The sequence below is a fragment of the Podarcis vaucheri genome, assembly GCF_965113315.1.
Source record: "Podarcis vaucheri genome assembly, chromosome: 3".
NCBI classification, from domain to species: domain Eukaryota; kingdom Metazoa; phylum Chordata; class Lepidosauria; order Squamata; family Lacertidae; genus Podarcis; species Podarcis vaucheri.
Window position 1 is genome coordinate 120,884,100 of NC_138761.1, and position 14,697 is coordinate 120,898,796.

Genomic DNA, 14,697 nt, shown 5'->3' on the forward strand with positions numbered 1-14,697 from the left:
ATCCAATACCGCACGAACCTTGGTGCTGTCCATGGCTATCCCCTTGTCCGACAACTTGTATCCCAGGAAATCCACCTCCGTCGTGTCGAACTGGCACTTCTCCAGCTTGGCGTACAGTCTATGTTGTTGCAACCTGCTGAGCACCTCCCTCACGTCTCGGTCGTGAGCTTGCTGCGAGTCAGAGAAAATCAGGATGTCATCCAGGAAGCAGACGCATGTCTTGTAGAGGAGTCCCTCCAACACGTGATGCATAAAAGCTTGAAAACAGTGAGAGCCATTTTGTAATCCAAAGGGCATAACTCTGTATTCGTAGGTGCCCAGCGGTGTGAACATGGCCGTCTTCCACTCATCGCCCTCCCGCATGCGGATGAGATTGTACGCCCCTCGCAGGTCCAACTTGGTGAACACGCGTCCCTTGCGCACCGTCGCGAGGAGGTCGTCAATCCTGGGCATGGGGTAATCAGACGGTTTGGTCATCTGGTTCAAAAGGCGGTAGTCCACAACTAGTCTTTTTTGGGGCGTGTCTTTCTTTTTCACGAAGAAAACGGGACTGCCCCCCACTGCCTTGGACTCTCTGATGAAGCCACGCTCCAGATTATGCTCGATGAACTGTTTGAGTTCCTGCATTTCATCTTCAGACATGGAGTATAGCCGCCCCTTCGGCAGCGTCGCCCCCGGTAGGAGGTCAATCTTGCAGTCATATGGCCGGTGAGGGGGTAGCTTGTCCGCCTCCTTCTCGCAGAAGACCTCCAAAAAGCTCGCGTATTTGTGGGGGACCGCTTGCAACGTTCCCAACTGCAGTTGTGATTCCTCCTCTCCCTCCCGTCGGGGCAGGATGCAGTGTTCTGCGCAATAAGAGGAGCCGAAGATCAGTTGTCTCTGGTACCAAGCCAGTGTCGGACTGTGCCTGTCCAGCCAACTCATGCCCAACACAATGGGCGTGTCCGACAGTTGGGTGACATTAAAACTGATGACTTCCCTGTGGTTGCCAAGGCGCATCACCATCGGTGGCGTCTGCTTCACCACCTGCCCCCCTAGCAACTCTCTGCCATCCACTGTGACGACTTGCAGGGGCAGAGTGGCAGGCAATAGCTGTATAGCGTGCTGCTCCACAAAGCTCTGCGCTATAAAGTCTGCGTTGCTTCCAGAATCCACAGAAAGCGGCACTTCGATAGTGACGCCGTCGGGTAGCTGGAGAGATGCTGTGAGCTGCACTACTGGTTTGGGTGGGAGGGGATCCGTGGGTTGCAAGATTGCTGGGGACTGCTTCACAGATGCGTCTGGCTGGGCCCCAGTGCCTCCGTCTCCAGCCAGACATCGTCGTTTCCCTGCTGTGGTTCTCCTTGCTGCGTTGCTGCAGTCACCATTGCTGAGGCTGCAGTGTGCTTGTGGAGCCTCCGGGGACACTCCTTCGCCAAATGGCCTGGATCCTCGCAGATGTAACACTTCCTGTTCCCTCTAGGAGGCTTCGCTTTCACTGCTGCCGGTGCTAGGGCTCTGGCTGCTGACTGAGCCCTTGCACCTCCAACCTCCATCGGTTCCCCTCCCCCTCCTGGCGGAGGTGTGGATTGCGCACGCGCTGCTTCCCTCGGAACGAAAGAGAAACTTCTCGCTGCTTCGCGCCCTCCACGTCCTTCATCTCTGCACCATGGACGTTCTTCCAGCCTCACCCCCACAGTCAGCGCCCTTTGGACCACCTCCTGCGTGCTTCGGGGCCTCTCCCCCCTTGCAATTTCATCCTTAACCGCAGAACTTAGACCCTCCCAGAAGAGGTCTCTGACAGGGGGCGAATCCCGATCCCATTCTAAAGCACTGACCAGCGCAAAAAATCGGGCGTGATACTGCCGGACGCTCGCCCTCCCTTGTTTTAGTCCATGAATCTCCCGTCTGGCAAGATCCACATCAATAGTAGACAAAAAACACGCATCCATCGCTTTGATAAAGGCATCTGCATTCTGAAGCGCCGGATCTTTATCCCTCCACAAATTGCGCAGCCAGGCTTTGGCATCCCCATGCAAATGGGACAATATGAACCCCACCTTCTCTTCCTCATCTCTAAAGTCTTTTGCCAGCAGTTGCAGTGCGCACATTACGTCTGCTCTAAAATTAGGGTACTGTTGCAAAGTCCCATCGAAGTGAGCCACAAGCCCTCCTGCTCTCCGTGCCAATCCCACGCCCTCCGGTCTGGGTCCCGGTTGCCCTTGCTTAACAAGCATTTCAAACCTGGCGTGTAGGTCTCTGTAGGCGGCTGTAGTCTCCTCCTCCCGTTTCTTGGAAGCCAATACCTCTGAGGACAACTGGGTCACTGCCTCTTGCAGCGCGGAGATCCTCTGTTCTTCCGTCATCTTGCTAACCTTTGTGAGCTCGCTTACAGACACCCCTCTTCCTCCCCTAGCGGCTTCTGCTCCCGCTGCGAGGTTTCAGGTTTCTGAAGCTTTGAAGAGACGGGTCTTACTGTCAGAGCTGCTACCAGGTCCCAGCTCACATAGGACCACGCCACACAGCGTCCACTTTAAAAGAGTCTTTATTGAGTTACAGGTTTCATTTCCGAACTGCAGCGTGCAGCTCTACACCTTCTGCTCTAGGTCGGCGAAGACCCGTCTGAGTCCCCGCCTCTTGCACACCAGCTTAATACCCTAGCCTTGCTCCACCTCCTTCGCCTCTCCCTACGTCTCTGGGTCCTTCTGCCCCCCTGGGCCTCCTCCCTTCTACTCTCCTCTGACGCTGACCCCCCTGATCCTTCTGCCTCCTTGCGGCGGGCTTTAGGACCTGGCTCACTCTCCGGGCTGCTTACTGCTCCAGCTTCCGCTGCATTTGAACTTGGCGCGCGCGCCCAACTCTCTACTTTCCTCTTAACCGTTGCCTCGCTCTCTGAGGAGGGCGTGACCACCCCTGACTCGTGCCCTCCCTCCTGCTGACAGCCTCCGGAACCCGATGCCTGGCTACCTTCCTCCCTGCTGCTCTCAGTCTTGAGCGTGGGTCCCGACTTCCAGCTGCTGCCGCCCTCAGTTATGAGCGTGGGTCCCGACTTCCAGCTGCTGCTCTCTGAATCTCCTCTGTTCCCTTCCTCCTGGGGTGTCCCCCCGGATCCCCCCCTTGCTCTGCTCACTGGGGCTCCCTTTTGGGAGTCCTCTGACTCACTGCTTAGGCTTGGAGATCTCGGGTCGTCATCATCACTCATTCTCCCTTCGGCTTCCTCCCCCTCGCTCTCTGTTTCCACCCTTCTCTGCGTCTCTGCTTCTGAACCCCTGACAATACCACACAATGGGACTTGTTTTCCTCTTGCATGTCTAATTTCATCTATGCTGGCAAGTGTCAAAAGGGCCAGGAAAATGGAAAAGCCACTATTAGTTAATTTAAATCTTCCTGTCTGGCAAGCGTAGGGATGGGGGAGGGGTGTTTATTGCACCAAGTCTCGCTAGGATGGGGACAATCACTGTAAACTTTCTAGTGTCCCAATGGATGATGTCTGCTGTCTGAGAAAGATGTTCCTATGATACCATACACGTTTTGTCTGCTGCTGGATCCTGGGAGCGGAGCCTGACGTATGTAAGAGCCCTTCCACATGGCAATTTATTATGGAGTCTGTTCTGCTCACACATGCATCTTTTGCACAAGGTCAACACAGTGTTGTCCTCCATAAAGTGTCATTCCATGTTATTTTTTTCCATTTAATCAACACTTACTGTTTTTGAAGAAAATCCTCCTAGTTCCACCCCCCCCCATGTAAAACTGGTAAATCCAGATTAAATGGGGTGAGGGTTGGAATATGGGATGGCATTTTGAGGAGGGTGTTGTGTGGATGCTCAAGACTTTACAACCTGGAAAAAAGAGACAATGCATGTACTTTTGTAAAGCAAGAAAATCTTTATAATTTTTTTCTTTTAAGAGTAGTACAGAGCCCACAATCATTTGCCATGTGGAAGCACCCTAAGAACATAAAAAGAGCCATCTAGTCTAGCATCCGCTTCTCATGGGGCCAACTAGATGCCTGTGCAAAACCCTCAAACAGGATTTTTTTTTAAAAAAATTAATTCAAAATTAAAACAAAACATATTATTCAAAAACATATCATCCTTGTCCCCCCCATTTTTCCTCCCTCCCCCCATTCTCCCACACACACCCCCAACTTCCCTAAGTTCCAGTCTTTGGTTTCTCTGAGACTGCTGTTTTCTGCATGTTACAAAGTTGTATAGATCCTCAAACTATTTAGCTGATTATTATCAATAAAAAGTTTGTGAATGTTTATTCAAAACCTGCCAAGGAGTCCAGTTCGCTTTGTTGCATCTTTAGATACTTTGTAAAGGGTTCCCATTCATCCTTAAAGTCGCAGTTATCCTTGTCCCGTAGCTTATATGTCAGTTTTGCCAGTTCTGCATAGTCCATCAATTTTTCTTGCCATGATTCTTTAGTTGGGGTTTCTTCAGTCTTCCATCCTTGTGCTACCAGAACTCTCATGCCCATTGTCGCATACATGAAGATGTTTTTCAGCTTTTTTGGCAGGTCTTTCCCTACAATCCCCAACAAAAATGCCTCGGGTTTTTAAACAAATGTTAAATGGAACATTTTCTTCAATTCATTGTATATCATTTCCCAAATTTTTAAAATTACCTTACAACCCCACCACATATGATAAATTGTCCCCTCCTTTTCCTTACACTTCCAACATATATTTGAACTAGTTTTGTACATTTTCCGAAACTGCACTGGTGTTGTGCACCATCTGTACATCATCTTCATGTAATTCTCCTTCAGTAGGGAACAACCTGTAAATTTTAAATCAGCTTTCCATAATTTTTCCCAGTCTTCCATCATAATGTTGTGACCTACATATTGTGCCCATTTAATCATAACTGCTTTTACCTCTTCATCTTTCGTCTCCCGCCCTCAAACAGGATTTGAGCACAAGAGAACTCTTCCTTCCTGTGGTTTCCAGCAGCTGGTATTCAGAGGCATTGCTGCCATCAACTATGGCGGAAGAGCACAACCATCATGCTTAGAAGTCATCGACAGCCTTCTCCTCCATGAATTTGTCAAATTCTCTTTTAGAGCCATCTAGCTTGGTGGCCATCTAGCTTGGTAGCTCGGGACGCGGGTGGCGCTGTGGGTTAAACCACAGAGCCTAGGACTTGCCGATCAGAAGGTCGGCGGTTCGAATCCCCGCAACAGGGTGAGCTCCTATTGCTCGGTCCCAGCTCCTGCCAGCCTAGCAGTTCAAAAGCATGTCAAAGTACAAGTAGATAAATAGGTACCGCTCTGGCGGGAAGGTAAACGGCGTTTCCGTGTTGTCAGAGTTGCTCCCCGATCCTAACTCACAGAGGATCACGCTAGCCAGCGATCATTAAGTAAAAGTCTTTATTGAGTTACAGTTCCCATTCTCAAGCTGCTGCGTGCAACTCTACGTCTTATGGTTAGATCGGCGAAGCTCTGTCTGGGTCCCCGCCTCCTGTACACCAACTTAATATCCTAGCCCTGCCCCACCTTTTCTGCCTGACTGTTCTCCTCAGGGTCCCTCTGCCCCCCGGGGTCTCCTCCCTCCGGGACTCCTCCGACGCCGACCCCCCGGACCCTTCTGTCTCCTTGCGCCGGGCTTTAGGACCTGGCTCCCTCTCCGGGCTGCCTACTGCGTCACTTCCCTGTGCATTTGAACTTGGCGCGCGCGCCCAACCTTCCACTTTCCGTCTGACCGTTTCTTCACTCCCTGATGGAGGTGTGGCCACTCCTGACTCGTGCCCTCCCTCCTGTTGTGAGCTGCCAGCGCTTGATCCCTGGCCCCCTTCCTCTTCCCTGCTCTCTGGCGGTGACGCTGGTCCCGATCTCCAACTGCTCCCCTCTGAGTCCCCTCTGGCTCTATCTTCCTGGGGTGTCCCCCTAGGCTCCCCCCTTGCCCTGGCCACTGGTGCTCCTTTCTGTGAATCTTCTGATTCACTGGAAAGACTCGGAGATCTCGGGTCGTCGTCATCACTCATCTTTTCTTCTGCCTCCTCCTCCTCACTCTCTGTTTCCTCCCTTGCCCTTGCCTCTGCTCCTGAACCCCTGACACGTGTGCTGCTCTGGTTCGCCAGAAGCGGCTTAGTCATGCTGGCCACATGACCCGGAAGCTGTATGCCGGCTCCCTCGGCCAATAAAGCGAGATGAGCGCTGCAACCCCAGAGTCGGCCACGACTGGACCTAATGGTCAGGGGTCCCTTTACCCTTTACCTTAGCTTGGTGGCCACCACTGCCTCCTGTGGGAGTTCCATAGTTCAACCATGCACTATGAAAATAAGTTATTTTCTTTCATCTGTCTTGAACCTACCAACATTCAGTTTCGTGTGACATCTGCAAGTTCTAGATCGGAGGCAAGAAGTGTGTTCCTCTCTTAGTGGCACATTGCTGGATCCAGTTCTATGCTCTCACCTTGAATATTCTCCCCACACTGACAATCATCTTCAAGGGGAGAAAACTGTTTTTTTGTTGGAACTATAAAAGCAGATTTGTTAAAAAAGTCCTCTATTTTATATTGTTTGGAAACCGGTGAGAGAGCTACATCCTCTGGGTCCCTGTAGCATTTACTAGCAGGCATAGTATTACGGTGGAGAGCAAACAAGGAGAAGTTTCCTTAACCAAAGAAGAGAGAAAAAATAGAAAGTGCTCGGTTTGTTCAATTTAAGAGCTTCTCTGTGTGGTGACTGCCAGCAGTTCCAGGAACAAAGTATAGAAGGCAGCTGGCGGCCTGCCCAGGATTCTTCACAGAACTTGCCCAAGATATTTCTCATAGCATAGACAAGAAGGTGCTGATAGAATCTCAGTAGGTTGGTAAGTTTAAAAGTAGAGAAGTAAGAAAAAGGAAAAATTACTTCCCTGGGTATCAATCAACGATAATTACAGTCCTGTTATGTGCGGAGCTCCGAAGCCTGCTTGTTAAGCTGTCACAATCTTGGAACTACCGCCCCCAAAGAGCTGTTTAACTTCATGTTTTTTCTCATTCTTGTAATGTTGTTCTCTCTTAAATTATATTACCGTATTTTTCGCCCCATAAGACGCACCGGCCCATAGGACGTACCTAGTTTTTTGGTGGGGAAATAAAGGGGGGGGAATTATTTTTTCCCCCAGGTGCGCTGCGCTAATCCCGAAGCTTGGGGCGTGCAGAGCTCTGCGCGCCCCAAGCTTCTGGGTGCCGGCAAGGTCTCCGCTAGCCGTGGGAGAGCCGCGTGGCTCTCCCAGGGCTAGCGGAGCGTTGCGCTAATCCTGAAGCTTGGGGCGTGCAGAGCTCAGCACGCCCCAAGCTTCTGGGTGCCGGCAAGCAGTCCGCCAGCCGTGGGAGAGCCGCGCGGCTCTCCCAGGGCTAGCAGACCACTGCACTAGTCCCGAAGTTTGGGGCGTGCGGAGCTCAGCACGCCCCAAGCTTCTGGGTGCCAGCAAGCAGTCCGCCAGCCGTGGGAGAGCTGCGCAGCTCTCCCAGGGCTAGCGGACCACTGCACTAATCCTGAAGTTTGGGGCGTGCGGAGCACAGCGCGCCCCAAGCTTCTGGGTGAAGGCAAGGTCTCCGCTAGCCCTGGGAGAGCTGGGTCTCCCACAGCTAGCGGATAGCTTCCTGAAGCCTGGAGAGCTAGAGGGGTCGATGCGTACCGACCCCCCTCACTCTCCAGGCTTCAGCGAAAGCCTGCATTCGCCCCATAAGATGCACACACATTTCGCCTTCATTTTTGGAGGGGAAAAAGTGCGTCTTATAGGACGAAAAATATGGTATATTAATACAGGTGGTCTAAGGAAAGCAGCCTGTAACTTAACAAGAAAGTGGCAAGCACTAGTGGGGAAAAGAAGAAAAACAAGATATTGTGTGTGAGTGCAAGAGACATAAGGAAGGAATTATATTCCTAAGAAATGTGGATGGTTTGGAAAGAGAATTTCTAACCTGGGCACCCCGGACTTCACATACAAGGGGGCTATAGGCAGAGATGCTTCCATAGTGATTTGAGGCTATGGGCTTATACAACAATTTCCAAGCTTCCAGTTTTAAAACTCACTCACAAAAGCAGAAGTTAGACCTGCTTCCAGGAAGCATGTGCATTGGCCAGATAATCCAGCTCACTTTACCTCTATGTACCTGGTAGCACACTACTCTGCAATGAGCAAATATCAGAAGTGTGTGGTTTAATTAGAGTCGGATTAATTCAAGCTGACTGCCTGTCTCTGTGTGTAAATAGGGCACTAGAGGTCAGAAAGTACTAAGTACCTTAAAGGTCTCCTTGCATAATGTGAAAAGCTATGGGAGATGGATGACCTTTGTGTAGACATAAGAATTAGGAAAAAACAAGTAGTCGACATTTGCTACCATTAATCTCTTTAAGACCACTGTCCCCTTAATTATTGGGAACAACAGAAGCCTGACATTCTGCTGATAGAATCTTTTTTTTTTTTTAAGGTGAAGGATTTACATGATTTGAAGAGAAACCACAGTATTATTATTTTGAAAAGCCACTTCTGGCAAACCAGAGTAGCGCATGGAAACGCCATTTACCTTCCCGCTGGAAGGTAAAAGTAGACCTATTTGTCTACTTGCACTTTGTTGTGCTTTCGAACTGCTAAGTTGGCAGGAGCTGGGACCGAGCAACGGGAGCTCACCCCGTCATGGGGATTCGAACCACTGACCTTCTGATCAGCAAGTCCTAGGCTCTGTGGTTTAACCCACAGCACCACCCGTCTCCCTGCTGCTTTCCTTAGACCACTTGTATTAATGTAATATAATTTAAGGGAGAACAACATTTTCCTAGTTCTGTTTCCTTGCATCATGTATGTTTCCATGTAATTTGTTAGTAAGAAGAAATTAGTTAGTAAGAAGAAGAAGGAAAGAGATGGCTGCTTGAAACTGTCTTGAATCTATGCACATGCTACCAGAAGTGTCATGAAATGGACCCCATACATGAACTATGGTGCAGATACCAAGGATATTTAAAACAAAAACATGGTGCTACTCATAGTAGGCAGATGGGCAAATCTAGTATAAATCCAAAGTAAATGCCTGCATAATACATAAGAATCATGGAATAAAAGGCATAAAAATGGATTGTGCTTCTCAGTAGAAAATGTAAGTAGGATTCCTCAGCAGTTTCTGTATTCTGGTTCAATTACTAACTATTACTATTTTATGAGGGCTCCTTCCTCCCCAGAGTTATTGGTGATTTGACGCAGTCTTTAGTATGATATGGACGCGGGTGGCGCTGTGGGTTAAACCACAGAGCCTAGGACTTGCCGATCAGAAGGTCGGTGGTTCGAATCCCCGCGACGGGGTGAGCTCCCGTTGCTCGGTTCCTGCTCCTGCCAACCTAGCAGTTCAAAAGCACGTCAAAGTGCAAGTAGATAAATAGGTACCGCTCCGGCGGGAAGGTAAATGGCATTTCCGTGCGCTGCTCTGGTTCGCCAGAAGTGGCTTAGTCCTGCTGGCCACATGACCCAGAAGCTGTACGCCGGCTCCCTCAGCCAATAAAGCGAGATGAGCGCTGCAACCCCAGAGTCGGCCACGACTGGACCTAATGGTCAGGGGTCCCTTTACCTTTACCTTAGTATGATATACAAATTTTTTGCAGGGCTGGCACTACCATTAGGCAGCTGGTTTGGGGTGTTTTGAAACGACAGCAAATTGTTATTTATTATTGTTGTTCCACAAAGCCTTATTTTTGTGTGGTCCCACCTGCTGGCTGATGTGGTAACTACTACTAAAGACTGAATAGTGAAATTCACTCCACCTCTTTATCTTTTCCTCTTGACAGATTCCTCCTTTCATTAAATTGCTGGATAAAATGATGAACAAAAGAAAACTATTCAGGGTGAATATTGACAAGGACTGACAAATACTGCAAAAGTTTTTCTCCTGTTGAAATGTTTTATTAATGACTTGAAAGTTGACGAAAAATGCTCAACATTCCTCATGAATAATCTTTTGAGATACCCGAGGAAGTAATTGATTCTAACTAAACTCAATTGACTGCAATAAATTACACTTAACTGAGACATTTGCTAACTTGGTGGACTTGCCTGGCTGTGTGGAAAGAGTTTATGAAACACCTGATAAACTAACTAAGTTTAAACTCCTTGAGACAACAAGATGAGCTGCCTAGGGCTGTGTCCACATTAGAGAGTTAACACATATGTAGGCTACTATTTCCATGTGCACATTTGGATAATACATTAACAGTACAGTGGTACCTCTGGTTAAGAACTTAATTCATTCCGGAGGTTGGTTCTTAACCTGAAACTGTTCTTAACCTGATGTACCACTTTAGCTAATGGGGCCTCCTACTGCCGCCGTGCGATTTCTGTTCTCATCCTGAAGCAAAGTTCTTAACCTGAAGCACTATTTCTGGGTTAGCGGAGTCTGTAACCTGAAGCGTATGTAACCTGAAGCGTATGTAACCCGAGGTACCACTGTACTGAGTAATAGGAAATAGGGCTATAGTGTATGAGAATAAATATAGAAAAATTCAGAAGCAAATAGAAGGAATTGTGACAAAAACAAAAGGCATCTGGGAAAAATCAGGGAAATATAAATGAGGTCTGCTGGAATAAGATTTCATTCAACAGGAAAACGTCGAGTTGTTATATGAAAATGCAGAAGTATTAGAAAACAAAATTAGCAAGAACAATAATTGTCTTGAAGTCTTAACTGGATAGTAGAAGTTTAATATCTAAAGTATATTCAAGAGTTTTATTGATTTAGTTAATTTACATACTTCTTAGGATTTCAGCAGAAATTGCTACGTGGGTTACAAAATCTCAACAAAAAGGAATTAATATAATAAATACACATTTCAGATTCGAAATCTAGCAATAATTAAATTAAACTATGAATAATCATAATCACAATTCCACAGTTTAAGTAACATAATTAAATAAATATCTCTAGGCAATGTACATAAAACAACAGAAGCCACAAAACAAACCATACCACACAAAACATTGAAATATATCAAAGTATCTCAAAATGCAACATAATAACAATATATCATTTTTTTAAATAAACATTTTAAAAATCAGGTAATATGACAAGTGAAATAATTAACCTACACATCCACACTACACAAAACTAATCTAAACACACAGTCCTCACAAGCACAATTACTCAGTGATTTCCTTACATCACTCCATCCACTTAATTTTCAGTTTAATAAAACACTCCAGTGTTTAAATAACAAATAAATAACAAAGAAGTAGCCTATAGGTGCTTACATAAAAATAGACCCACTAAATAAAAATGACTCAGTGGCATCAGAAAAAAAACAAGAATTATTGATTTCCTTTCCATATCTCACTTGCAGACATCCCCCCTACTGCTCACCTAGGGAGAGTCAACCTTTCTCTGCCTTTCTCTATAGGGAGTTGGTCCAGCACACTTGATGTTCACTATCTCAAAGGCAGCATCCTAGCCAATCTGACAAAAATAAATAAAAACAGCCCCACTTTAAGTGCAGTGCTCCAACCATGAACAAGTTAAAAGTTAGAGCCAAACCTAAACAGAATAGATACAGAGAGATCTTCTTTAGCTTACAAGATGAGGACTTGGGGGTGCATTAATAAATTAATAATAATAATAATAATAATAATAATAATAATAATAATAATAATGTATTATTTATATCCCACCCATCTGACTGGGTTTCCCCAGCCACTCTGGACAGCTCCCAACAGAGTATTAAAAACACGATAAAACATCAAACATTAAAAACTTCCCTATACAGGGCTGCTTTCAAATATCTTTTAAATTCAGGTAGTTGTTCATCTCTTTGACATCTGATGGGAGGGCGTTTCACAGGGCGGGCGCCACTACTGAGAAGGCCCTCAGCGCTGGATCTCAGTGTCCGGGCTGAACGATGGGGGTGGAGGTGCTCCTTCAGGTATGAGTTATTATGTTCTGATAATAAATGATGTGGTAATTGTGCCGCTATTTCACTCCTTCTTAAAGCATTCCTTAAAGTAACCAATAACTATAGAATGAATTTGCATTGCATTGCTTTTTTACAAAGAATATTTCTGCTTCTTCAGTTGGCAGTTTCATTGAAACAATTTCCACAGAAAACCAAAACATGAAATGTTGTCCTCCTCCTGCACTTAAAACTCAGATTTTATAAAGCTAGTTTCAGGAGATCCTAGGATGATTTGAAATCAGTTCCCTGCAAGATTTGAATTTTTTTACAGTGGTGCCTCGCAAGACGAACGCCTCGCAAAACGAAAAACTCGCAAGACGAAAGAGTTTTCCGTTTTTGAGTCGTTCCACAAGACGAATTTCCCTATGGGCTTGCTTCGCAAGAAGAAAGCCCATAGGGAAATCTCCGGGGACCTCTTTTAAAATGCTGGCGGTCGGGAGCAAAGACTTTCGCCCATCGCCGGCCTTCAGAAGAGGTCCTGGACCTCTTCTGAAGGCCGGCGGGGTGCAAAAGTCTTTGCTCCCCTCCCGCCTGCCTTCCCGGGACAGCGGAGACTTCTCCGCTGTCCCGGGCGATCTTAAAATGCTGGCGGGTGGCAGCAAAGCCTTCGCTGCCGACCCCCAGCATTTTAAAAGCCCCCGGGGCAGTGGAGACCTCTCCGCTGTCCCGGGCGATCTTAAGATGCAGGCGGCCGGCAGCGAAGCCTTCGCTGCCGCCCGCCAGCATTTTAAAATCGCCCCGGGACAGCGGAGGCTTCGCTGCCGCCCGCCAGCATTTTAAAATCGCCCCGGGACAGCGGGGGCTTTTAAAATGCTGGCGGTCGGCAGCAAAGCACTCCTGTCCCCGGAGCTTGCGGGGCGGGAGGTGGGGAGAAGGGCTTTTCTTCCCACCGCCAGCCTTCAGAACAGCCTTCTGAAGGCTGGCGGTAGGAAGAAAAGCCCTTGTTCCCCCCCCCAGCCTTCAGAAGAGGTCGGGGGACAGGCTGTCCCCGGGCCTGGTCTGAAGGCAGTTTCCATAGGAACGCATTGATTGATTTTCAATGCATTCCTATGGGAAACCGTGCTTCGCAAGACGAAAAACTCGCAAGAAGAAAAAACTTGCGGAACGAATTAATTTTGTCTTGCGAGGCACCACTGTATATGTTTAGCCTTGTTTTTTTGTCCATGGAGTTTTCTTGGCAGGGATACTGGAGTTGTCTGCAGGTTCCTGCTCCACACCTGCTTCCTGGGAGAAAAGCGATGACAAACCTAGACAGCATCTTAAAAAGCAGAGACATCACCTTGCCAACAAAGGTCCGCATAGTTAAAGCTATAGTGTAGTGATGTATGGAAGTGAGAACTGGACCATAAAAAAGGCTGATCGCCGAAGAATTGATGCTTTTGAATTCTGGTGCTGGAGGAGACTCTTGAGAGTCCCATGGACTGCAAGAAGATCAAACCTCTCCATTCTTAAGGAAATCAGCCCTGAGTGCTCACTGGAAGGACAGATCCTGAAGCTGAGGCCCCAATATTTTGGCCACCTCCTGAGAAGAGAAGACTCCCTGGAAAAGACCCTGATGTTGGGAAAGATGGAGGGCACAAGGAGAAGGGGATGACAGAGGACAAGATGGTTGGACAGTGTTCTCGAAGCTACCAGCATGAGTTTGACCAAACTGCGGGAGGCAGGGGAAGACAGGAGTGCCTGGTGTGCTCTGGTCCATGGGGTCACGAAGAGTTGGACACAACTAAATGACTGAACAACAAAATGTTTAGTAGAGCAATCCAAACTTGGGCTGGGGTTGGCAGAGTCACCGCTGCATCATGTGAGACAGCGTAGAAGTGGGCTGAGTGCTTGGGCTCTACTTTTGCTACACCAATAATAGCATCTGTGGTGATGTCTCCCAACCCTAAAGCCAGGTAGAGGAAGAGCTCTGCCACAAGTCAACCTGCACCAGTATTGCAGATCAGGGGTTAGGACTGCTGTGCCCAGTTCCTAGGATACAATATGTAGTGACAGAAATATTCATGCTAGCTGTGCAATGAAGATGCACTTTTCTTCTGAAATTCCATTTCACGCATGCCAGAGGCAGCTGACCACCAATGCAAACTAAATGGGCATAGATTAACACTCAAAACCCATGAGTGGAGAACATTTTAACTTCGCAAGAAGTGGTGAAATTGAGGCAATGCAGATTTCTGAACTAACCTTGAAGACAGAAATAGGCCGTCATAAAAAATATTAATAGATTGATTGAACCTAGTTTTTTTAAACAACAGCAACAACAGCATCTATTTGAGGTGTGTGTGTATGTAAACAGTGGGTGCTTTTAGCCTAATCTAAAGCTACACATTAGACCAAACCACAAGATGGAACCAGCAGCCCACAGATCAATTTCATCTCTTTCTTAAAAGAGAGAACAAGAACTTTTCTAAAGGTGCACAATTTTTTTAATTTTTTTTTGGCATTTCCACAGGCTGGTTCTAGAGAACTTCTCCCATAGTATTCACTCGTCACATGCATCAAAAAATTTAAAGCCACAAAGACAGTATGCAAACTACTAACCATAATGCATTTGTATGTAAGTGTACATATACAAAACTATTTTCCATAGTTGAAAGCTGAATAAGAAATAAGTAAGAAAGGAGCATGAAACATTCTACTGGGGTCTGTAAAACCAAGTATTCCCTTTTGGTGGGCTTTAAAAATACTGTTTTGTTAAGATAACTGTGTGTGTGAGTGAAACTGTGGGCCAGACATAGTAGAATATTTTCTTTGATTTGCTTGCCAGGGCTAAGCAGGGTTGCTCTTAAAGCAA

The 14,697-nt window shown here is 47.2% G+C and overlaps 1 long non-coding RNA gene across 1 annotated transcript; it reads left to right on the forward strand.

Annotated features, from left to right (window-relative positions):
* The first annotated feature begins 13,045 nt into the window (after positions 1-13,045).
* On the forward strand, positions 13,046-14,231 carry LOC309528881. The gene is made up of 2 exons (XR_014217954.1): positions 13,046-13,928; positions 13,968-14,231. It is a non-coding gene; the product is annotated as an uncharacterized lncRNA (long non-coding RNA).
* The last annotated feature ends 466 nt before the right edge of the window (positions 14,232-14,697 follow it).